Raw genomic sequence first — 24,432 nt, forward strand, 5'->3', positions numbered from 1 at the left:
AGAAAGGATATCTCAGTGGCAGAGGTCTCCTGTGAGGAGCAGGAGTCCTAGCCCCACACCAGACCCCCAGCCCAGGATTGCAGAGCTGGGAAGAGAAGTCCTGTAACTTTGGGTTGTAAAAACCAGCAGGGATTGTGACTGAGTGACACAGAGGCTGCTGGAAACCCAGGCAGTTCCTCTTAAAGGGCCAGCATGCAAACTTATTAAACGTGCTCCCTCTGAGCTCCAGCATTGGGCGGTGGCTTTGGGGGAATTCAGGGACATATGGGGAGGAATTGGACTGTCTGGCATCAGGGCAGAAACTCAGGGCAGCTTTCTCCCAGACAGGGGTATTCATAGGGGTCATTGTTCCTGTGCTGAGACCTCCCCTGTTGCAGAGCTGAGTGGCAGCCATTATCTGAGTTTCCATCAGCATGGCCCACACTGTTCGCCCCACCCTGGTGATCCCCTGAGACCCTGCCTGATCTAATAGGCAGCCCCACCTAAGCTGTTTGCAGCTGCTTTTCCATATGAATGGCCTATCCTGGCTCAGGCTTCAGACTTTGCTAAAATCTCTCAAACAGCAGCAGCTGTCATCAACATGCCCCCATACCTACCAATAAGAGGCCCAAGACCTGGCATTAGCACCAGCCTGCCTTGCATCACAGCTTGGCCTCACCTGGGCACTTCCAAGCCCAACACAAGTAGCAGCGATCTATAGATTGCTCTGTAGCTCCTATCTGGTGGCCCTAGGCAGTAGCTGACTTTGCACCTCCAGAGCCAGTGCACCGAGTAGACAGCTTCAGACCATACCAGATTACAACTCTACATATCCACAAGTGACATATTCAAGGGGCAGACTCAGTGAGCGCCAAAGCCCCACTGAAGCAAGTCCTGCTGCATAGGGGTGCCTGCTGCATAGCAGCTCTTCCACTATAGTCATAGCTGGTCCTCATAGACAATTGGCCTGTGGATCAATTCCTCTCAGTGATGCCAACAGCAATCAAAGCTCAACTATAACAAGACTATGCACACAGATCACACAGGAGCACACCTAGAGTGCCCAGCTCAGGTGACCAGGGAGACTGAGCCACTGGCCCCTCAAGGGCACTTACTACACAAGGCCACTCTAACAATTCCAGGAGACATAGCAGCTCTACCTAATACATAGAAACAAACACAGGGAACATGTGGAGACAAAGAAACATGCCATAAATGAAAGAACAAAAGAAATCTCCAGAAAAAGAATTAAATGAAATGAAAGCAAACAAACTACTAGATACAGAGTTCAAAACAATGGTTATAAGGATGCTCAGGGATCTTAATAAGAGCTTCAAGGGACTTAGTGAGACTTTCAAGGATCTTAGTGAGAATTTCAAAGACATGAAAAAGGATCAGACAGAAATTAAGTATACACTAACTGAAAAAAAGAATAATTTACAGGAATTCAACAGTAGAGTAGAGGATTCTCAGAATCAAATCAATGAGTTGGAATATGAGGAACAAAAATCACCCAGTCAGAAGAGCAAAAAGAAAAAAGAATTAAAAAGAATATGACTATAAGGAGCCTCTGGGACAACTTCAAATGCACCAACATTCACATTATGGGGGTGCCAGAAGGAGAAGAGAGAGAGCAAGATATTGAAACCTATTTGAACAAATAATAACAGAAAACTTCCCCTACCTGGTGAAAGAAAGAAAGTCCTTGTAGGACTTCCCCTACAAGTCCAAAATGCACAGAGAGTACCAAACAAAGCTCTCATTTAGAATTGAAGGTCAAATAAAGAGCTTCACAGCCATGAAAAAGCTAAAGGAGTTCATCACCAAACCAGTATTACACGAAATGTTGAAGGATATTCTTTAAGAAGAGAAAGGAGAAGAAATAAAAAATATGAACAATAAAATGGCAATAAATACATACATATCTATCAACAATTGAATCTAAAAATCAAAATAAATAAACAAGAAATCTAATGAACAAAATAAACTGATTAATAAAATAGAACTAGTGGCAGGGAAACATGGAATAGACTGATGAATCTCAGTGGGAAAGGGGGAGGGGGAGCGGGAAGAGATTAACCGAAGATCTTATATGCATATATGCATTACCTATGGACACAGACAATAGGGTGGTGAAGGCCTGGGGTGGGTAGGAACTGAGTGGAGGGGGGTAATGGGGAGGAAAAAGGGGGACATCTGTAATACTCTCAATAATAAAGATTTAAAAATAAAAAAAGTAAATTTATCTCTGTTCACAGGTTTCATGATCTTATATATATATAGAAAACCTTAATGATTTATACACATACACACACACACACACACACACACACACACACACACACACACACACTATAGAGGTGGCCAAAGGTAGGTTTACAGTTGTAATGCAAATAAATAATACAATAATTAATAAATAATAATACAGGCTTTGTATTTCATGTATTCACAAATGTAAATCTATTTTTGCCCAGCCCTGTATTAGGACTAATAAACAAATTCAGCAAAGTTGCAAGATACAAAATCAAGACATTTTCAATTGCACTTCTATACACTAACAATGAATAATCTGAAAAGAAAATTAAGAGAGTAATTAAATTTGTAATAGCATTAAAAAGAATAAAATACTCAGAAATAAACTTAACCAAAGAAACAAGAGGCTTGTACACAAATAATTACAAAATGTTGCTAAAAGGAATTAGAGAAGACATCAATAAGTAGAAAGATATCCCATGTTCATGGATCGGAAGACTTAATATTGTTAAGATGTCAATAATGCCCAAAATGATCTACAGATTTAATGCAATTCCTATTAAAATTCCAATGATTTTTTTCCAGAAATAGAAAAATTCATTCTACAATTTAAATGGAATCTCACGAGACCTAGAATAGCCAAAATAACAAAGAACACAAAGTTGGAGTTCTGAAAATTCCTGACTTCAAAACTTACTACAAAGCTCTGATCATCTTAATAGTGTTGTACTAACATGAGGCTAGACATATAGACTAATGAGATAGAACAGAGAACCCAGAAATGCACCCTCACACATATGGACAAATCCTATATAATAAAAGCCTAATATGCAAATCACCTGAATGGCAGAACGACCAGTGGAATGACCAGTCGCTATGATGCTCACTGACCACCAGGGGGCAGATGCTGAACACTGGAGCTGCCCCAGCCCACAGGCCCCAGGCCAGCCAAGACAGGTGCCAGCGGGCCCCCCCTCACCCCATCACCCTGCCAGTCAACCTCCCGCAGAGGGAGGAGACCAGCGGTGGCGACAGGGGGTGGAGTCAGTGAGTGGGTGGTACCAGGCCGGCCAAGGCGGGGGCCTGCAGGGGCCCACCATCATCCCACCAGTTGCCCCACAGATCGGCCCTGATCGCTGGCCAGGCCTAGGGACCCTACCCATGCACGAATTTCATGTACTAGGCTTCTAGTTATTTTACCAAAACCATTCAATGCAGAAAGGATAGTCTTTCTAAAAAATGTTATTGGGAATACTGGATGTTGAAGTTGAACTATTGCATCATTCCATATGGAACAATTGGCTCAAAACTATCTAATCCTAGAATATTTTCATCAACCCTCTAACAACCATACTCATTAACAATTGTTCCCTATTATGCTCCCCACACAGTCCCTGGCAACCATCAATCTACTTTATGTCTCTATGGATATGCTTATTCTGGGCATTTCACATACATTTAATTGTAAAATATATTACCTTTTGTGTCTGACTTCCTACACTTAGATTATATTTTCTATATCCATCCATTTTGTATCCTGTATCAGTACTTTATTTCTTTTCAGGGCTGAATAATATTTTGTTGTATGAATATTCCACATTTTATTTATCCATTCATTCATTGATGAATATTTAGGTTGTTTCCACTTTTGGGATATAGTGTTATTATGAACATTAGTATACATGTTTTTACATGATCATATGTTTTTATTTCTCTAGAGTAGATATCTAGAAATAGAATGTTGGGTCATAAAAAAAAATCTATGCTTAGCATTTTGAGAAACTGCCAAACAGTTTTCCGAAGTGGTCGCATCATTTTGCAATCCAATTTATAAACATCCACATCAACACTTGTTATTGTCTGTCTTTTTTATTTTAGCCATTCTAGTGGGTTTGAAGTGGTATTTTATTGTGGTTTGATTTGTGTTTCCCTAAAGACTAATATTGTAGGGCATCTTTCATATGCTTATTGGCCATTTGTACATCTTCTTTAGAGAAATGTCTATTCAATTGGGTTATTTTAATTGAATTACTTGTCTTTTTATTGCAGAGTTGTATCATTTATATGTCTAGATATTAGACCTTTATCAAATACATAGGTTGCAAATATTTTCTACTCTCTAATTTGTCTTTTCACTTTCTCAATAGTGTTCTTAGAAGCACAACATGCTTGAATTTTTATGAAGTCCAAATTTTCTATTTTTTATTTGGTTTCTTAAGCTGTTGGTGTCATAGATTAAAAAAATAAAAAATAAAAACATTGTGTAATCTAAGGTCTTAAAGATTTATACCTATACTTTTGTTAAGAGTTTTATAGGTCCAAAATCATTATTTTGCATAAGTTTATCCAGTTGCCTCAGTAATAACCAGTTTCAACTCTTTGTTGAAAAACCTATTTTTTTCTTTATTGAATTGTCTTGTCGCTCTTGTCACAAATCAATTGCTGATAAAAGTAAGAGTTTATTTCTGGACTTTTAATTCTACTCTACTGATCTATATATCTAGTGTATGCCAATACCATACTGTCTTGATTTCTCTCATCTTTTATTAAGATTTGAAATTTAAAAAAATATGGGTACTTCAATGTTGTGTTTTTAAAGATTGTTTTAGCTATTCTGGGTTTCTTGCAATTCCATAAGAGTTTTAGAATCAGCTTGTCAATTTCTACAAAGAAGACAGTTGGGGTTCTTATAAGGATTGTGTTGAATCTGTGGATTTATTTAGAAGTATTGCCATCTTAATATTAAGTATTTTGATCTAGACATAGGGGAAGTCTTTCCAGTTACTTTTTCTGTATTACTTTTAATAATGTTTTATAGTTTTCAGTATATAAATCTTGCCCTAATTTTGTTAAATTTACTTCTAAATATTTTATTGTTTTTGATGCTGTGGTAAATAGAATTGTTTCCTAAATTGCATTTTCAGATTTTCAATTGCTAAAAGTAAGATAGATTTTTTTTTTGTATATTGATACTGTATCTTTCAACCTTGTTGAATATTCATTAGCTCTAATAGTTTTTTGTGTTTATTTCTTAGGATTTTTATATTAAAGATCATGTCATCTTCAAATAGAGATAGTTTTACTTCTTCCCTTTCAATCTAGATAAAAGAATTGCTTATTGCCCTGGTTATAACCTCCAGTATAATGTTAAACAGAAAAGGTAGGAGTGGATATCTTATAATTTTTTCTTCTGATCTGATAGAGAAAGCTTTCAGTCTCTCATCATTAATTTTGATGCTAGCTGTGGCTATTTATAGATGATCTTTATCAGATTGAGGAACTTCACTTCTATTCCTAGTTTGTTGAGTGTTTTTATTATAAAGGGAGCTAGATTTAGTCAAATATTTGTTCTGCATCTATAGAGAAGACCATACGCTTTTTGTTCTTTGCTGTATTTATGTGGTGAATCACATTGATTTTCTTATGTTGAACCAAGCTTGCATTCCTAGGATAAATCACCCATGATTATGTATGTTGTTGGATATAGTTTGCTAGTATTTGTTGGATATAGTTTGCTAGTATTCGTGCATGGGTGGGGTCCCTCAGCCTGGCCAGTGATCGAGGCTGATGGGGGCTGACCAGAAGGAGGGGCCGATGGGGGCCGGCCAGCCAGGGGGAGGGACCGTGGGAGGTTAGCTGTGGGAGTGCACTGACCATCAGGGGGCAGCTCCTGTGTTGAACATCTGCCCTCTGGTGGTCAGTGTGCATCATAGTGACCAATCAACTTGTTCAGTCATTCAGTCATTTGGTTGTTCAGTCGTTTGGTCTCTTAGGCTTTTATATATATACTAGTGGCTGGGTGCACAAAATTCATGCATGGAGGGGGGTTCCCTCAGCCCAGCCTGCACCCTCTCCAGTTGGGGACCCCTTGGGGGATGTCCGACTGCCAGTTTAGGCCCGATCCCAGCAGTCGGACATCCCTCTCACAATCTGGGACCACTGGCTCCTAACCGCTCACCTGCCTGCCTGCCTGATTGCCCCTAACTGCCTCTGCCTGCCTGCCTGATCGCCCCTAACTGCCCTCCACTGCCAGCCTGATCTCGCCCCCAACTGCTCTCCTCTGCCAGCCTGATCTCACCCCCAAACTGCTTCTGTCTACCTGATCACCCCCAACGGCCCTCCCCTGCCAGCCTGATCTTGCCCCCGACTGCCCTCTCCTGCAGGCCTTATCTTGCCCCCAACTGCCCTCCCCTGCAGACCTGATCTCACCCCAACTGCCCTCCCCTGCCAGCCAATTTTGTTCTGATTGGTCAGTTTCTATGCCAGTCAGCGTCAAAAGCTCCACCTCCTAGGCAGCCATTGGCTCCTCACAGTTCACCCAGATTTGGTTCTGATTGGTCGGTTTCTATGCCAGTCAGCATCAAAAGCTTCACCTCCTAGGAAGCCATTGGCTCCTCACAGTTCACCCAGATTTGGTTCTGATTGGTCGGTTACTATGCCAGTCAGCGTCTCCAGGCCTATCTTTGGGCCTGATCAGAGAGTCAGGGCTGATCAGCTGCCCCCATGGAGGCCTGGAGAGAAACAGAGGTGCGGCTGCTGGCGAAGCCCGGAAAGAGAGGGGCAACAGCTGATCAACAGCTGCCACAAAGGCTGTGGATCAGACCCTGCCTCTCTCTTCGGGCCTCTCTCTGGGCCTGATCTGCAGCCCCCTTGGCAGTCAGTGCTGGGTCGCTGCATCTGCACCAGCAGCAGTCAGTGCTGGGTCGCCACGGCAACCCAGCACTGACTGCAGGACTGACTTCTGGTGGGTTGAGCCTTTGGTCATTTTGGACGTTGGGTTTTTTATATATTAGAATAGAATCACAAGGGATATTAGTCTGTAGTTTTCTTTTGGGGGGATATTTGTCTTCTTTTGGTGTCAGGATAATATTTGCCTCATCTTAGTAGTTGAGTAGTGTTCTCTCCCCATCTTATTTTCTAAAAGAGTTTGTGAAGAATTTGTATTATTTGCATTTGTGTTATACATGTACTTAAAACTATTTGCTAAAATTCACCAATGAGTCCTAGCCGGTTTGGCTCAGTGGATAGAGTGTCAGCCTGCAAACTGAAGGGTCCCAGGTTGGATTCTGGTCAAGGTCACATGCCCCAGTTGTGGGCTCGATCCCCAGTAGGAGGCAGCCAATCAATCATTCTCTCTCATCATTGATGTTTCTACCATTCTCTCCCTCTCCTTTTCTCTCTGAAATCAATAAAAATATATTTTTAAAAATAATAATAAAATTCAACAATGAAGTCACCAAGACTTGGACTTTTCTTTTTGTAAAGATTTTTTAAAATATATATTTTTAGTGTTGACAGTATTACAGATATCTCCCATTTTCTCTCCCTTTCCCTCCCTCCTCCTACCCTTCTAACCCTCTACCCTAGGCCTTCACCATCATATTACCCTTGTCCATGGGCCATGCCTATAAGTTCTTTGGTTTATCTCTTCCCGAGGAAAGATTTTTAATTATGAATTCAATATCTCTTCTTATAGATCTATTCAAATTTTCAATTTTCTTTATAGTCAGCTTTAGCTGTTTGTGTTTTTCTAAGAATTTGTCCATTTCATATAGGTTATCTAATTTATTGATATACAATTATTCTTGTATAATTCTTTTTATTTCTGTATGATAAATACTGATGCCCTCTCTTTCTTTTTTAACTTTAATAATTTGAGTCTTGTCTCTTTTTCCTTGATCAGTCTATCTCAAGGTTTGCCATATTTTTTAAATTCCATGGAAATTATTTTTTGTTTTGTTGATTTTCTTTATTGTTCTTATTTTATTTACTTTTGCTCTAATCTTTACTATTTTCTTCTCTCCTTGTTTTGCATTTATATTGTTCTTTTTCTACTTAACATAGAAGTTATACTATTGATTTGAGATTTTTTTTTTTAATATGGGTGTTTACAGGTACACACTTCCTCCTAAGAACTTCTTTGGCTTATATCCTATAAGTTATGCTATGTTGTATTTTTATTTTCTTTCATCCCAAAGTATTTTTTAATTTCCCTCAGAATTTCTTCTTTTTATTTATTTAAAGGTAAGATATTTAATTTCTATGCATTTGTGACAAATTCCTTCTGGTATTGATTTCTCACTTCTTTAAGCTAGCATAGCATATTTAGATTTATCCCTTTTATTAAGTATATCAGTAGTTTGTTCCTTTTGGCTGCTTGGTAGGATTTCATAATATAAATAAACCACAGTTTATTTTTCCACTTTCCAGTTGAAGAATATTTGGGTTGTTTCCAGATTTTAGCAATTATGAATAAAGCCACTATAAATACTCATGTATAGCTTTTCTGTAAACATGAGCTTTGTGACTTAGGAATATAATGGATGGACCATATTGTAAGTATATGTTTAACTTTATAAAAAACTGCCACACTTTTTTTCTAAAAAAATCATTTTACATAGTCATTTTGCTTTCTTATCACCAATATATGGGCTTCTAATTGTTCCTCATCTTTGTCAGCACTTGTTATTGTCAGATTTTTCTTTGTACTAGTATTATTTTAACTATTTTTTTAAACAGTATCTCATAATTTTAATTTACATTTCCTTAATGATTAGTATCGAACATTTTTAACTGTGCTTATTTTATGTAAAGACATTTTTGAGAAATACACACACCTTTTTTAAGAATATGTTTTTATTAATTTTATTAACTTTAGAGAGAGAGAAAGGGAGAGGGAGAAAATCACTAATCAGCTGCTACCTGCACTCCGCCATCTGGGGATTGAACCCAAAATCTGGGCTTGTGCCCTGACTGGGAATTGACCTGGTGACCCTTGGTGCATGGAATGAGGCTCAACCAATTGAGCCACACACATTCTTAATCATGATTGTACACAGTGACACAATGGGAAAGATTTGCACTAGCTGGGGGTGGGAAAAGACTTCTACAATTCACATTCTACTCTGATTTATGTACTATTTAAATTTTGTCAAGAGCAAGTTCATTTAAAATTTTTTTAAGTTAATTTTTTAAAAATTTCTCCTTTATATAAAACCATCTCTTTGTTTTATTAATCCTTTAGGGCTTCATATGCAAAATACAGAGATAGTAGATTATCCAAACAACTATAGGTAATCTAGGCTTTAAAAGGGGTTGCATCTGGATCTATAAAAAGATCTCTCTTTCATCCTTTCTTTTTAATTTCCTTAGTCCAGACCTCACCATAAAGTAAAAATTGATATTATTTCATCTATTTCTTTAAAAAAAAATCAATGACATCACTTTGGTGACATTAATTTTTAAAAATAATAAGAAATTAATGTCACATGCTCAAACATTCCTGTCAGATGAAGAAATAAAAGCTTAGAAGGGAGAGCAATGGGATTTTTACTAGAGATCCAAATGTCTAAAATTGGAAAGACAACACATCAAGTGCTGATGAGGACACAGAACAACTGGAAATGTCACACACCACTGGTGGGAATATAATATGTTGCAACCAATTTAGAAAGTATTTTGTCTGTTTCTTTAAAAAGTTTCAAAATACCTATACCATATGACCCTGTCATTCCATCAGTAGGTATTTACCTGAGAGAAAGTAAAGCAATGTTCATACAATAACTTTTACACAAAGGTTCATAGGAACTTTATTTGTATATTCCCAGACTACCCAATCATCCTTCAACATATAGATGGATAAATAAATTGAGAGATATCCAAAAATGGAATACTACTCAACAGCAACAACAAAAAGAACATGGGTGAATCTCAAAAAAATTATTCTGAGTAAAAAAAAGCCTGACAGAAGAAGAAAACCAGCTGTTTGGTTCCACTTACATAAAATTTTAGAAATTGGAACTAATCAATAATGACAGAAAGCAGATCAGTGGGTGCCTGGGAATGGGAGAAGGGTCAAGAGAGGATTACAAAAAAGCCAGAGGAAACTCTTGGGGGTGACGGATGTTCACATTACCTTGGCTGTGGTGATGGTTTTGTGGGTGTATATAGATTGCAAAACTTAACAAATTGTGCAATTTAAATAGCTGTAATTTATTTTTATGTCGATTAGCCATCAATAAAGCTGCTAAAAAGCAATATCTGAAAAGGTTTTGACCTCCTTATCATCTATAACAATAAAAGCGTAATATGCTAATTAGACTGGACGTCCTTCCAGACGACCTTCCGGGTAAAGCCAGGGCTGCCAGGGAAGCCCAGGTCCCAGGTGCCAGAAGGAAGCCGGTACCGACAGCTGGAGGAAGGAAGGCCTACTCTTGCACCCGTGCATCGGGCCTCTAGTATAAATATATTACATAAGTGACAGGGGGTGAGGGCATGAGTGGGGGGAGATGGGGGAGTAATGGGGGAATAAGGACACGTATGTAACACCTTAATCAATAAAGAAATTAAAAAATAAAATTAAAAAAAGAAGCTATGCTGATGAGTTTAAACTGCAGGCTGTGGTTTTTAAAACTTAGAAGAATTAGATGATGGTGATGATGAGAAAAGGAGTGTCAGAGACGGGCTGTTTAAGTGAGAGAACACTTTTCTCCTTTCAAATCTTTTTCTCCTACATCCTATTGGGCGACCGAACGCTGTACTATCCAAAGCAGTCGCCACCAGCACATGCGGCTATTGAGCACTTGAAATGTGTCTAGTGAAGAGCTAAATTGTTCATTACATTTTTATTTTAATTAATACATTCAATTAATTTAAATTTAAATTACAATAGCCACATGTGTCTAGTGACTACCATATTGAACAGAGCAACTCGAGAGAACTTGCCAGAATTCTGTTTCATTGTCATTCTCCCTCTGATTGCTATTTTAATCTTCCTGTCCTCGCTGAAAGGTGACTGATAAAGAAGGTGGTTGCTGGCAGTGGTGGTGGAGGCTTCTGCTCAGGGAGATGAAGCGGGCGGGGAGGAGGAGGGAAGCACACCTGAACTTTTCACATCCAACTTAGGTGAACACCTTCATCATCCCAGAAAGTTCTTTGGGCAGCACTGTTCTCTAGAGGGTTGCTGGAGCTGTTCGAACATGACAGGTTTAAAGTAACGTGCAAAATGAAATTTGCTGTCTTGTTCCTGCCAAAGCCAGGAACTGGAAAAGTTATTGAACTGTGCAGGCTGCCTGTAGTAAAATACACACAGCAAATACTACAGTGAATCAGCCATCATCTAGTGGGCTCAGAACACAGCCTGGTCATCATTGCTCCAGATATCAGGTAAAGACGAGATCTGGAACTTTGGCACTGGGGCTGAATTTTATGTGGATACTTGAAAAACTATCTACAGAATGTACTCTTACATAATGAATAAGCTTCCCTCACTGATAAATGCCAATTTTCCAGTGGACCATGGAAAATTGGCTATTTTTGGCCACTCTGTGGGAGGCCAGGGAGCTCTTATTTGTGCTTTGACAAATCCAGGAAAATGCAAATCTGTGTCAGCATTTGCTCCAATTTGCAACCAGTTCTCTGTTTGGGGGTGAGTGAGAGGGCAAAAATCTCTCAATGGATATTTAGAATCAGATCAAATAAAGGAAAGGCTTATGATTTGCTGTTTTTAGGAAGTTTTTAAATTCAGGTTCTGGTTAGACGTGATCAAGAAGATGATAACTAAACATTTCAGCAAGACAGCTATTTCCTGACAATTGTTTTTAGATAACAAGAGGGTTATGACTATAGTTACTTTTCATTGCAATCTTTATTAATGACCACATCAGACTTTATGCAAAATCCTGAATATAGGAAAAATCAGACACTCAAATCTCTTCTGAATTATAGAACATAAAATAAAGAGAAGCACAGTTATGAGATTATAAAATGTGGGTTTTCATGATGCTAAAAGAGATTCATTTCTTAATCATCTTCTAAATAAATGTACATAATACAAATTTTAAAAGTTCAAGTGTAAAGATAGGTTATCAACCATCAAACATGTTTGAATGGCACCACACAGTTATTCAGACTTTTCTATGGTTGTTGTGTGTGTTTTTTTAAATGAGGCAGCCTAGTTTTACAGGTCTCTTATATCTTACATGTTATATGAAGTTGTAGTAAGTCATTCAAGACTTGTGTGAAGATCAAGTTTTGTTGAATGAAGAATGAATTTTCATTACTACATCTGTAAGAAGTAAGAAATTAATCACTTTTCCCCCAAATCAACTTAGATCTAAGCCCCCATTATTATTATTACTATTATTATATTCATCATCTTCTTCCTCTTCCTTCTCCTTCTTCTTCATGTCAGAAACTGGAAATAAACAGTAGGTTTACAGTTGTGAGTGGGCAAAACAGAGTTTATTCTTGTATTATTATTTATTAACTAGAGGCCCGTTGCACAAAGATTCATGCAATAGGCCTTCCTTCCTCTGGCTGATGGCACCGGTTTTCCTCCGGCACACAGGACCCAGGCCTTTGCTCTGGCCGCCGCCTTCCGTCTTCACTCTGGCAGAGCCCTCAGTCTTTGCTCTGGCCAGAGCATGGCTCCTGTAGCTCCCTCTGCTCCCCCTCCCCGCCCTCCCCCTTATAGCAGGCATCCTGCCCCGCCCGGCCACTCTGTGCCTGCATGTGTGCTGCCCAGAGGCCCAGAGCGGCTGGGGGGCAGGGCCGCCACCATATTTGTTGGGTTAATTTGCATACTCACTCCTGATTGGCTGGTGTGTATCATGAAGTGATGGTCAATTTGCATATTTCTCTTTTATTAGTGTAGATTATTTTCCATAGGAACAACTGTAAACCTATTTTTGCCCCACCCTGTAAACTGCACTCCATTCTGTGCTGTAGAATTTTCTTCCCTGTTGACAACCCTCTCCCCACAGGCATTTGCACAGGTTCATCCCCTTTTATTTCATCACAACTAGGGAAATCCACAAAAGTATAGTTAGGTACTTATTAAAGTTTCAAAAATAAAGAATTTCACCCATTATTGTTTTTATTTATTATTTTTAAATCATGAACTCTAAAATGTAGCCTTTCTAGGCTCTTTCCATTTAGACTCAGGACTATGTTCAGTGAGACCTGCTACATGGTCATAGACTGTGGACTTGAAAGTTTATTCAGCTAGGCCCTTATCCCAGAACCCCTCCCCACACACACATACTCCACTGTCCACCCTTCCCCCACCATGCCATGACACCCACCCCAGCCAGCCAGGCTTCTCACCAACCCTGGCACTGCAGGCTGGCTCTGGCTCTGTCTGTCCTCTCTGCCCTGCAAACCACCCCACACTTCTCCTGCTGCCTCCTCCAGGGCCCTGTCCACCATGCACTGCCAGGTGGATCCATGGGTATCTTTATTTTTCTTCCTGCCTGCAGTTTCTCCAGCCTCCAGCCCTATTGATCCCTCAAAAAAGCCCGGGGCAAGAGGCAGGGCTGAGCAAGACCCCAGCTCCTCAGTCAGAGCTGCTCCCTTCCTCCCACTGCCAGTCCACTAGGAACAGATTCAACAGGACCCAGAGAATTTCTAAGGTGGCATACCGTGCACAAGGTATGCTTTCTCTGTATCAATGAAACCAGGGGTTAAAGGTCTGGTCCCACATGAGAGTTCATTCAAAAGAACAGTAACACAGATGCTAAAAGAATAATAAAAAGAGCCAAGGCGACTGTAGCTTCAGACATCCTTCAGGGAGCTCTGGTGGGTGTAGACAGAGGCACCCTGTCCCCACTACTTCCAGCAGAAGCCTGGATGGTGTAATCAAAAGTGTGCATGTTGACTGTCTTTCCTGAATTCAGGAAATTCCCTCTGTATGATCAAGTGCTCGTGTTGGCAGCTGAGAAAGCCGCTGACAGCTGCAGAGTTATTTTTCTCCTTTGGCCACAAGATGATGGAGATAATCTAGGATGGGAAGTGTGGGGGAGAGAAGGAGGAGACAAATGCTCCTGCTCTGACCAGAACTGGCTAAGCTGGCTCATAGATCAGACACCTAAATAACTCATGATCCCATCCCTTCCATTTGATGAGACACAACTGGGTCTTATCAACAAAGCTCTTGAGGTGTTAGAAATAAGGGTCGAGTTTTAAAACAGCCTTATTGTCTTGTTTTGGTTCCTTTTAAGGATCATTACAAAATACTTGATCCAGATTGCACCGTTTCCAAAAAACTGAGCAATCCATAAAACTCAATAAAATATTATTTTCCAAGTAGGAGATTTGGCCAAGAAAATTATTTGAAGTTAATCCTTCCTTTTTTAGTTGATGACTATTGAACTAAAACATACAGAAACTTGACTATATAGAGCTGGTCATTGTAAAAAGGTTTCAGGTTCCCTGAGTGGGAATATGTCTAATTGGAAGGAGTTACTATTTTGGAATTTTCCACTTATTCTCTTACAGATTCCATGAAATTGCAGGTCAACCACTCTTTATTTTATATGTATTAAGCGTACTCTGTATTTGATATATGTTAAGTATATAATACATATATACAATATTATATTCATAATAGACCACTGATTATTATAGTTACTGTTTAAAATTATTTTTAACAATGAAAGTTTCTTCTAGATACTATATATTTTCCAGATGGTTCGCTGAGTGTTACTTATCACAATATTCAGTTCAACCAATATCTAGTGGGAGCCTTCCATGTGCCAGGTGGATGGATATTTTAGCATTTCTGCCACTTAAAAGGAGGTTGTTAATTTTGGCTAAGTTCTCCACATCTCCCGGTTTTTCCTTCTTCATCATCAGTGATTAGCTCCTCACCTTATAGCACTAGTAAAAGCCCTTACCTCTGGATGACTAAATGAGAAAGGAAAAGGTATTCCACTTAATAAACACAATTTTATTTTAAAAATTTAAATCTAATTCTCTGGTGTAGCTATATATTATAGCTTCACTTTTAACTTACAACTACAAAATATATCACATAGAAGGTATGGAAAGATATGGATAATACGATTATTTTTATCTGTTCTGTATTTTCATTATTTTAAGATACTACAAATAATAACGTAAGAATAAACTGTTTCGCATACCCACAACTGTAAATCTACTTTTGCCCCACCCTGTACAATTCATGGAGCTCACAGATTCCTGAAGCCTGTTTAGAGGTTCCGGGTTAAGGATCTCTGTTCACTGAACAAATAGAGTATCATTTTCAATGAATGTAGTGCTGGGGAATCTAGTGGTCACCTTCCCTCTATTTACAGTTGATCCACTCAACTTCCCTGTTCATCCCTTCCCCTCCTCCACACCATTTGTGGGTGGGCAGAGCCATCAAAATAATGACTAAGGAACCTCAACTGGAAAAAAGAGTGCTCTGTGCTGCTACCTCCAATTTGTTTGCATGTTCTAGAATTATGTATCAGAGAGCAAGAGGTAGCCAAAGGAAGCCGGGGTATGGAGAAGGTGGGCCCTGGAGGAGATGTTGCAGAGGTGAGGTGATGCAGCCAGGTCTGCCATACTTGTTCCTGCTTCTCAAGTGAAAGCTCAGTGTCACATATTAGGAAAAATCAGGCTACAGAGCATAGCCATCAAGGAGTTCTCTCTCTTATAGATTCTGGGTCAGGACATACAAAAGTAAGTAAGATAGAAATCCTTACTAGGGGCTTTGCGTGGCTCATGTTTGGGTTATTTAAAACTTGTTTCTAGAGTCTTTGACTTCTCTGGCACGAGCTTCCAATGCTGCAACAGAGAGGAGAAGGATCAAGATGCAAGAGCTGAGCTACCCTGGTTCCCTCTTTGAGAAGAAATAATGTAAAGAATTCATATACCCAACGCAATCAGTGACTCGCTGCTACACCTGCCAAGGGAGTTTGTATTGCAGAGATGAAGACACAACTTATACAACTTATCTTTGTCTACATTTCCTAAACTCAAGATGGTATCACTCACCTGCCCCTTCTCTGCACTCTGCAATGCTCTAAGGTTCTATCACTTCCTTTAGTCAGGTTTATCCATTCCTGTTACATCAGCTCAATGGAAGCAGGATACCAGTTTTATTTTTAGGTATTCTTGGTGATGCATAGACATCACCCCCCATTACAACTGTTCAGATATCTAGTCTTGTAGTATTTGTAATATTAACTAGTAGTTTTACATTCGTTCCTATTTGGTTTCATTTGTTTCTACAAAGTGTGGTGGTTAAGCGCATAAAGTCAAGGTAGACTGTTGAATCCAAAATCCCACTACCATGTTGCTTTGTGATCTTGGGCAAATGGCTAAACCACTCTACGCCCATTTCTTCATTTATGAAGTGCAGATGAGAACAGCGCCCACCTCATAAGGCTGGTGAGTTAATACACATAAAATGCTTAGAGCAGAGCTTGGCACAGGTGCGTGCTCAGTAAGTCTTCGCTGTGGCTATTAGTCTGCTTGCTCAGAGAACTGCATTCTCAGCACCTACAATGTGTGAATCAACCGCTGGCAAAATTACCATGGATAACTTTCCACTTGTCAGTCCTTGAAATAAAACACAAACTCCCATGGTACACTGGGAACAGGTCTTCTGCCTCCTGAGAAGGCGTGTTTGTGAAGGCACGCCATCATTATCCTTTCTTCTCGGGGCCAGAAAAAGCTCCAAAAAAGAACCTGTGTTCACTGGGTGTTTTCTATTTGCCAGTAAAAGACATGCCAATATGGTGAAGGGGGCTAAGGGAAGACAGTGCAGGGGCAATAATCTGATCTCAGTTGTCCCAGCAGCCATGTGGGTGGAGAGGCTTCACAGAGACCTGGGGCCCAGCATTTCGGGCACAACTTGGAATCCAGAGACACACTCTCTCCGTGCCCCACAGGAACACTGCTTAAGAAAGAGGGTCTGTTTGGATTCATTGGTTTCCATCCAATGCACCCCTTTGGGAAAACTGTCCACCACGCCAGTGCAGATGGTTAACCTGCGTGTCAGGCTGATACACAGGTCCATTTGGACCCCAGGAGCAGAATCTGGAAGGGGATCGTGAGAACCTGGATTCCCTCTGACACTTGTATAAGCTAATGGACTATGAATTTTGAAGCCCTAAGTCCACCTACTTTCTGTCAAGATTGTAGCAAAGCCCCTTCATATAAACGAGTTTAAAAGTTTTACGCTATATAATGAAAGGCAGAGGAATAGTAGAGCCATTCCAATGACGAGCCCCCTTTTCCAAGTGTCTACCATATCATTTAGTATATCATTAGCTCTTGGTACAGCCCTGGCTGATTGCAATTTCGGTGGAATCCAGGGGGACAAAATCAATGGAGAGAAGGAGGTTCAGATGCAAGAGTAGGGGCCTAAGATGGAATAAGACAAGAACGTTGTTGACTTTGACAAGGAAGGGGAAATCAATTCAAATGGAGTCTAAAGAGGAGAGGAGAGGAGAGGAGAGGAGAGGAGAGGAGAGGAGAGGAGAGGAGAGGAGAGGAGAGGAGAGGAGAGGAGAGGAGAGGGGAGGGGAGAGGAGGGGAGAGGAAGGGAGGGGAAGGGAAGAGTTTTGAGAAAAGTTGAATGCATAGATGTTAACTTGGCATCAGTGGATCTTGTACAGCAGCTGAGATGATCTGCTAAGGAGAAAGGCAGATTTGGATTGGAATCTCAAGGAGAACTGAAAGAATGAGAGGATTATTTTTATTTTATTTTATTTTATTTTATTTTATTTTATTTTATTTTATTTTATTTTATTTATTTTTTGCCTCGTATCTCTTTCCAATCCTAGACAGAACCACCAAATTAGCCATTGTTATCATGATTCTGCTCCAAAAATGTCAATAGTCGCCCACTGCCTACCCGCTAGGGTTCAAACACCTTAGGCTCAGATTGAAGGCATCCACCATCTGGGATGTATCCTTCCTTCCCAGATTGGCTCCCACAACTCTCCATTCCAGCTAAACTCATTGGCTGTCCTTCATACATGTCCCATCCTTTGTCACCTCCCCTGTTTTTGTCCCTGCTACTCCTTTATCTTGTGCGCCCTTCCTTCACCATCCACTCTTACTATTTTATTTCTGCTTGAAGGCTCAAATCTCATTTCCACTGGGATGCATTCTCTGACCCCCAATATTAGAAGCAACCTCCCTCTTTTCTGCATATCCACATAACTTTGTTCATACTTCTCTTAGGACACTTCTTTGCAGTCTTTCTTACACTGTGTTTATTTTTATACTCTCCTCATCTTCCTACTATATTATAAACCTAAGGGCAGGATTTTTGCATCATTCACCTACATACTCCATAATTCTTATACTCCAATGCAAAATATACTTAGCTAAAGGAAATGTTCTATTAATATTTGTTGGAGTTAATGCTAAGGGGAAAAACTCATATTAGACTGAATATTTGGAAGTTTCCTGTGAACCTGCACAAATTGGTCCTATGGGCATATGGCTGGAACATAAGTGTTCTAAATACAAATACATCATTCACTCACTCACTCACTCATTCATTCTTTCTTTCATTCACTCATTATTCAGTATAAATGTATTGAGTACCTACCAAATGTGAGGCATGTGCATAATAAGGATGGCATTGGTTCTGGATATATGCAAAGAGGCACTCCTCATCACCACTGTTAGCCAAGAGCAATGTGTAATACAGTGGTTCTCAACCTTTCTAATGCCTCAATACTTTAATACAGGTCCTCATGTTGTGGTGACCCCCAACCATAAAATTATTTTCGTTGCTACTTCATAACTGTAATTTTGCTACTGTTATGAATCATAATGTAAATATCTGTGTTTTCCGATGGTCTTAGGCTCTGCAGCAGCGGTTCTCAACCTGTGGGTCACAGGTTGAGAACCACTAGCAGGGTCACCTAAGACCATCGGAAAACACAGATATTTACATTACGATTCATAACAGTAGCAAAATTACAGTTAAGTAGCAATGAAAATAATTTTATGGTTGGGGGTCACCACAACATGAGGAACTGTATTAAAAGGTCGAGGCATTAGAAAGGTTGAGAACCACTGGTGTAATAGAAGTGACCTTCATTTAAGTTGTGTCCTATGGTGTTAGAATGAGCCTTGTAATGCACAGAACCAAATTAGATGCCATTTTAGCATCAACACAGAATATTGGCTTTTTAGGCATTCATCTTTGTGTTTGTTTGGAAATTTTGCTTTAAAAAGTATCAAGTATACCCTCCCCCCTTTTCTCTCTTGCCTGTAATTATTTTCCTGGCATTTATTCAACAAAGAGAGCTTCAAGTCCACTTCTGCAGATTGAAATAAACTGATGAAAATTGAAAAATCAATGTTTTCCTTCTAATGGTTTGGATAAAAAAGTAAAGAAGCTTCCAATTTTGTAATTATAATCAATATATAATGGGACAATGACCACAAACACACACTTAAAAAATAGATTGGTTTGGTGAACATTTGTTTTTAAATAATCAGGTACATTTTTTTTTTTTAGCTTTTAAAGATGCTGTATGTAAAATGCATTTTAAAATGTTGTTTCAAGATATGAGTGCATCTCAACTGGATGTCTACCTAGAGCGTTAGATGTCCACGCCCTCTCCTGTCAGGGTCTTGATCCAGGTACCGGGGTTGTGGGACACACAGGCCTGCCTCCGGCTTCCTCAGGACCCATCATCTATCTGCACAAGTCTTATGAGGTCCACTGTCCCGGTGGCTTCTGCAGCCAGGAGCGTCCTGGATCTTCCCAGGCTTCTTTGCCATGCTGCCTGCTGCGGTGACTTCATTGCTCTCACAGCCTGGCGCTTGGCAGGCTGTCTCCCGGCTCTCCTTCCCCATCTCCCTCTCTTCTCTCCCACGGCCCATCTGCCCCTCCTTCCCTCCAGCCCCCTCTCCGCTCTGCTCCCCTTCATTTCCACTCCCCACCCGCGTGGCTTTGCTCTCCCTCTCTCTCCCCCTCGACTTGTCTGTATTTGGAGCTCCCGGAAGCCGCCGGCGGCGACTCTCCCCGGGGGCAGCGTGACTGACACCGACTCCCGTCCAGGGGAGGAGGCGGGGAGGAGGGCTGACGGGAGGAGGTCGCGAGTGGCGGACCACGGATTGGGCATCGCGGGGGCCAGACCCCAGGACACCCAAGCAGGTAACCCTGGGGCGGCTGGGCGCGGCCTCGGCGAGGAGGGCCGCGGGCGCAGGTGCGGGGGGCGCTCGGGAGTTGCGCCGAATGGGTGGGATACGCGGGGCCGGGACGCGAGGAGGAGAGGCGGTGTGGGCGCCAGTGGGGGCCGGACGCCGGGGGGTCGGGGCGGGGACGCGGGCGGGAGCCAGACCGGACGCTCCAGGCCCCTGCGCGGGGCGCGGACGCGAGCGGCCGCCCCATCTGGGTCAGCGCACCCCGCCCCCGCCCCCGCCGCCGCCGCCGTCCAGCTCGGGGCGCCCGGGCCGCTCGCACGGCGGGTGCGGGCTGGCGGCGGGGCGCGCGGCGGGGGCGGCCTTGCGCGCCAGGCTCGTCCAACTTTGCTGGGCTCTGAGCCTCACGGGGGCACGGGTTCGGGAGGGCTGGGGGCTGTCTCTGGGCTGGATCGGACCGCAGCCATCTCGGTCAGAAAGTGCCGGGGAAAACCCGACCTGGCTTCTCCGTGGAACCTGACCTGAGGCGCGGAGTCACCTTTAAAAATGCAAAGGCTGCGGAGGCGCTGGGGACAGCTTGGACAAGGGCGCTCACAGCTGGGTCTCTGGCCGCTTCGGGGAGAGGGTTGTTCGTGCTCCCAGTCGCGCTGTTACCACTTTTTCGGCTGAAATCACACATGCGGGGGGTGGCCTTTCCTTTATTCTCATCATAAAGAGCAGGCTGCAAGTTTTAGCAATATTTGCACTGATGCATTATTTACAATGAATAAATACAGGTGGCTGCATTTACGATGTGGATGAGGTCCAAACGGCCAAAGCGGAAGGAGATGAACACTTAGCAAAAAGATCCAGAACCGGTGGGAAAGCAGAAGCTATGGGACACATGCACCTTAGTTTTCCAGAGCTGTTTGCAGAGCGCTATTTCTTTACTGCGACTAACCATTTCTTTTCATTTAAGGACCATGCCTTAGAATTCTGGGGTGAAATATCTAAGCCCACTTAATGTAAGATGACAACAGCCCAGTGATCTTTGGGGAAATGGTTCTTATAGTGACTAGGGTCTAATTAGACTGTAAGCCTCTTGAGGGCAAGGCTGGCTTTTGGTAGTTCTTATAGCACCAAGCAGTATTTGACTCAGGGCATGTAATGAGCAGACATAAAAGTTTATTAAACGAATTAATAGCTTGAGTGTGGCTGGATCATGACTTCTTGAAATTGCATATTTTGCAAGGAAGGACCCCAAATCTAAAAATCCTTAATAAAATCAGAATCAAGGTGTCATATAAATAATCCTATCTAATAAAGAGGGAATATGCTAATTGACCATCACTCCGTCACAAAGATGGCTGCACCCACAGCTGAGGCCAAGTTCCCATAAGGAGCCTTAAGGAGCAATCAGCAGGGACCTGAGGTTATGCCCTCCCCCGCCCCCTTGGGGCTTGACAGGGGACCTCAGGCCCCATCTCCCACCTGACAGGGCTTGACAGGGGACCTCAGGCCATGCCCCCCACCCAGCGGGGCTTGACAGGGGACCTCAAGGTGCACCCCCAGTGCTGGGTCTGGGGAACTCAGGCCGTGCCCCTACCCAGCGGGGCTTGACGGGGGACCTCAGGCCACGCCCCCCGTCCTGGCACCGGGCCAGGGGACCTGAGGCTACGCCCCCAGCCCACAGGGCTTGACAAGGGTGGGACTGGCTGGGTCTGGATCTAGCCCAATGGGGGAGAGGGGGCAGCCGGGTCTGGGTCTCATGAAATTTTGAGGTGCATGTGGGTGGACGGGGACTTGACTCTGGGTCCCGTGGTGAGCCCCAGGTTCTGACAGGAGGAAGGTTTTCATATACATTTTACTGATTTTCTTTCATCTCTGACACTTCTATTATAGAGAAAGGGCAAATAGCAATATTAAATTATTTCCTCTAATTAATCCCCTTTTAATGTGCACGAATTTCATGCACCGGGTCACTAGTTATTAAAATAAAGATAAAAAGAAATTGACTATGAAGAATCATGAAGGTGGCCATCAAGTTGGTCTTGGCTAGCAGGAAAACGTTTTTGCAGCTCACTGTTGAGTGAGAAGTCAATTTGTCAATAGAGTGTGAATTTTGCTAAACTTTTTTAGTAGAGGACTCAATGGTAGACTTTGCTGGCCACATGGTCTCTTTAGTATAATTACTCAACTGTGCCACTGTAGTTGAAAGCAGCCATAGGCAATACGGAAGGGAATGGTATGGTTGCATTTCGTTTTATTTATGGACACTGAAATTTGAAGTTCATGTAATTTTCACCAGTAACGAAATAGTCTTCTTTTCCCCATGCATTTAAAAATGTAAAAATCATCCTTAGCTTGGGAGAGGAGGGGGAAAAGAAAAACAGGAGGGGAGGGAGAGTTTTGTTCTGTTGGTAGTACTTTGCTACTCCCACCTACCATGTGACAGAGTTTGGAGAGGAACCTTTTGAAAGGATTGATGAGCCAGATTCTTCTAGTGCCTCAGTCATACCTAGGAGTTAAGTTATATGTCTTCAAGAGTAGCATTAACTTATTTAGGGAATTACAGTGTTTTGTTTTATCTTGAATATTACCTAACGGGCATCTTTATGCATAAGGTTTCGTCTTTAATTCATTAATTTTGTAATATTTCATACATAAAAATAATATTTAAGTTTATGTAAGCTATAAACATTACATTCAAATGACCACCTGTGATCCCATCACTCAGCTTTAAAACTAGGACTTAAAAACTAGATAACTGTAAAAAATAACTCCCAAAATGGAAGAAAATATTTTAAAATCCTATATCTGATAAGGAATTTGTATCCAAAATATATAGAAAGCTGTTACAGCTCAATAATCAAAATATAAATAACCCAAAATAAAAATTTTGGGTTATTTATAAATAACCAAAGGATCTGAATGGGCTTTCTCCAAAGAAGTGACCAATAAGCACCTGAACAGAAGCTCAGCATCCTCATTCATCAGCAAAGTGCCAATCAAACCACAGTGAGATACCACTTCGCACCCATTAAGATGGCTACATTCAAAAAGTCAGATAATGACAGTTGGTGAGGATGTGGAGGAATTGGAAGCCTTATGCACTGCTGTTGGGAATATCAAATGGTGCGACTGCTTTGGAAAACAATTTGACAGCACCTTAAAAGTTAAACAGAGTTACCATATAATAAAGCAATTTCTTTCCAAATATATATATATATATATATATATATATATATATATATATATATATCCAAGAGAAATGGAAGCATATGTCCACATAAATCCTATATAGAAATGTTTATAGCAGCATTATTCATAATAGCCAAAAAGTGGAAACAACCCAAATGTTCATCAGCTAATGAGTGGATAAATAAAATGTGGTTATATCCATACAATGGGATATTATTTGCCCATAAAAAGGAATGGGGTGCTGATACATGCTACAATGTGTATGAACCTTGAAAACATTATCCAAAGTGAAAGAAGCTAGTCACAAAAGACCACATATTGTATAATTCTGTTCATATGAAAATGTTCAGAACAGGGAAATTTATAGAGACAGAAAGTCGACTAGCGGTTGCTTAGGGCTGAGGGTTGGAGTTAGGAAGGGTGTTTAGTTAAAGGGTACAGGGTTTCTTTTTGAGCTGATGAAAATGTTCTAAAATCGACCGTGGTGGTGGCTGCACGTTTCATTGAATTGTACACTTCAAATGGGTGAATTTTATCTTATGTGAGTTATCTCTCAATAAGACTGATAAATAAAATAAACAGAAGGCTAGAAAAAAAGGCTAGATTATTACCTATGCTGTTGCATCTTTCTTTGTGGGCTTCTCCTATGCCATTCCTGTGTCCTTCCCAACCCTGAATTTTATGTTCATCATTCCTGTACTGTAAAACAGTTTTATGACATATGTATGTATTCCTAAACAATATGTTGTTTAGGTTTGCTTGTTTTTTATTTATAAAAAGGGTATATATAATATTCTCACTTTTAAAAATTCAAGTTTATATTTTTAAGAATTATTCAAATTGTTGCATGTAGCTATATAGTTTTCATTGTCAGATATTCCATAATTTATTTACCCATTCTTTTATTGATGGGCATTTGGGTTGGGTCCCATGTTTTGCTATTACAAAGAGTGTAATTTGAAAACTTTCTTTTCATGTCTTGGCACACATGTGCAAGAATTCTTTCATGTGGATGTGAATGTGCCTTGTATTTTAATGACCAAAAAAAAGGTTGATTCTTCCTCGGACTTATAGATTAATGCTATCTACCCTGCTTATTCACTCCCTCAAACCAAGATA

The 24,432-nt window shown here is 41.0% G+C and overlaps 1 protein-coding gene across 1 annotated transcript in view; it reads left to right on the forward strand.

Moving 5' to 3' along the window:
• The first annotated feature begins 20,037 nt into the window (after positions 1 to 20,037).
• Positions 20,038 to 24,432, forward strand: part of CAP2 (cyclase associated actin cytoskeleton regulatory protein 2) — a 145,282-nt gene continuing 140,887 nt past the window's right edge. Inside the window, exon 1 of the mRNA XM_079778232.1 lies at positions 20,038 to 20,146. The gene's annotated coding sequence lies outside the window, so the exon portion shown is untranslated. The remainder of the gene's footprint in view (positions 20,147 to 24,432) is intronic.

This window comes from Cnephaeus nilssonii (assembly GCF_951640355.1).
Source record: "Cnephaeus nilssonii genome assembly, chromosome: 7".
NCBI classification, from domain to species: Eukaryota; Metazoa; Chordata; class Mammalia; order Chiroptera; family Vespertilionidae; genus Cnephaeus; species Cnephaeus nilssonii.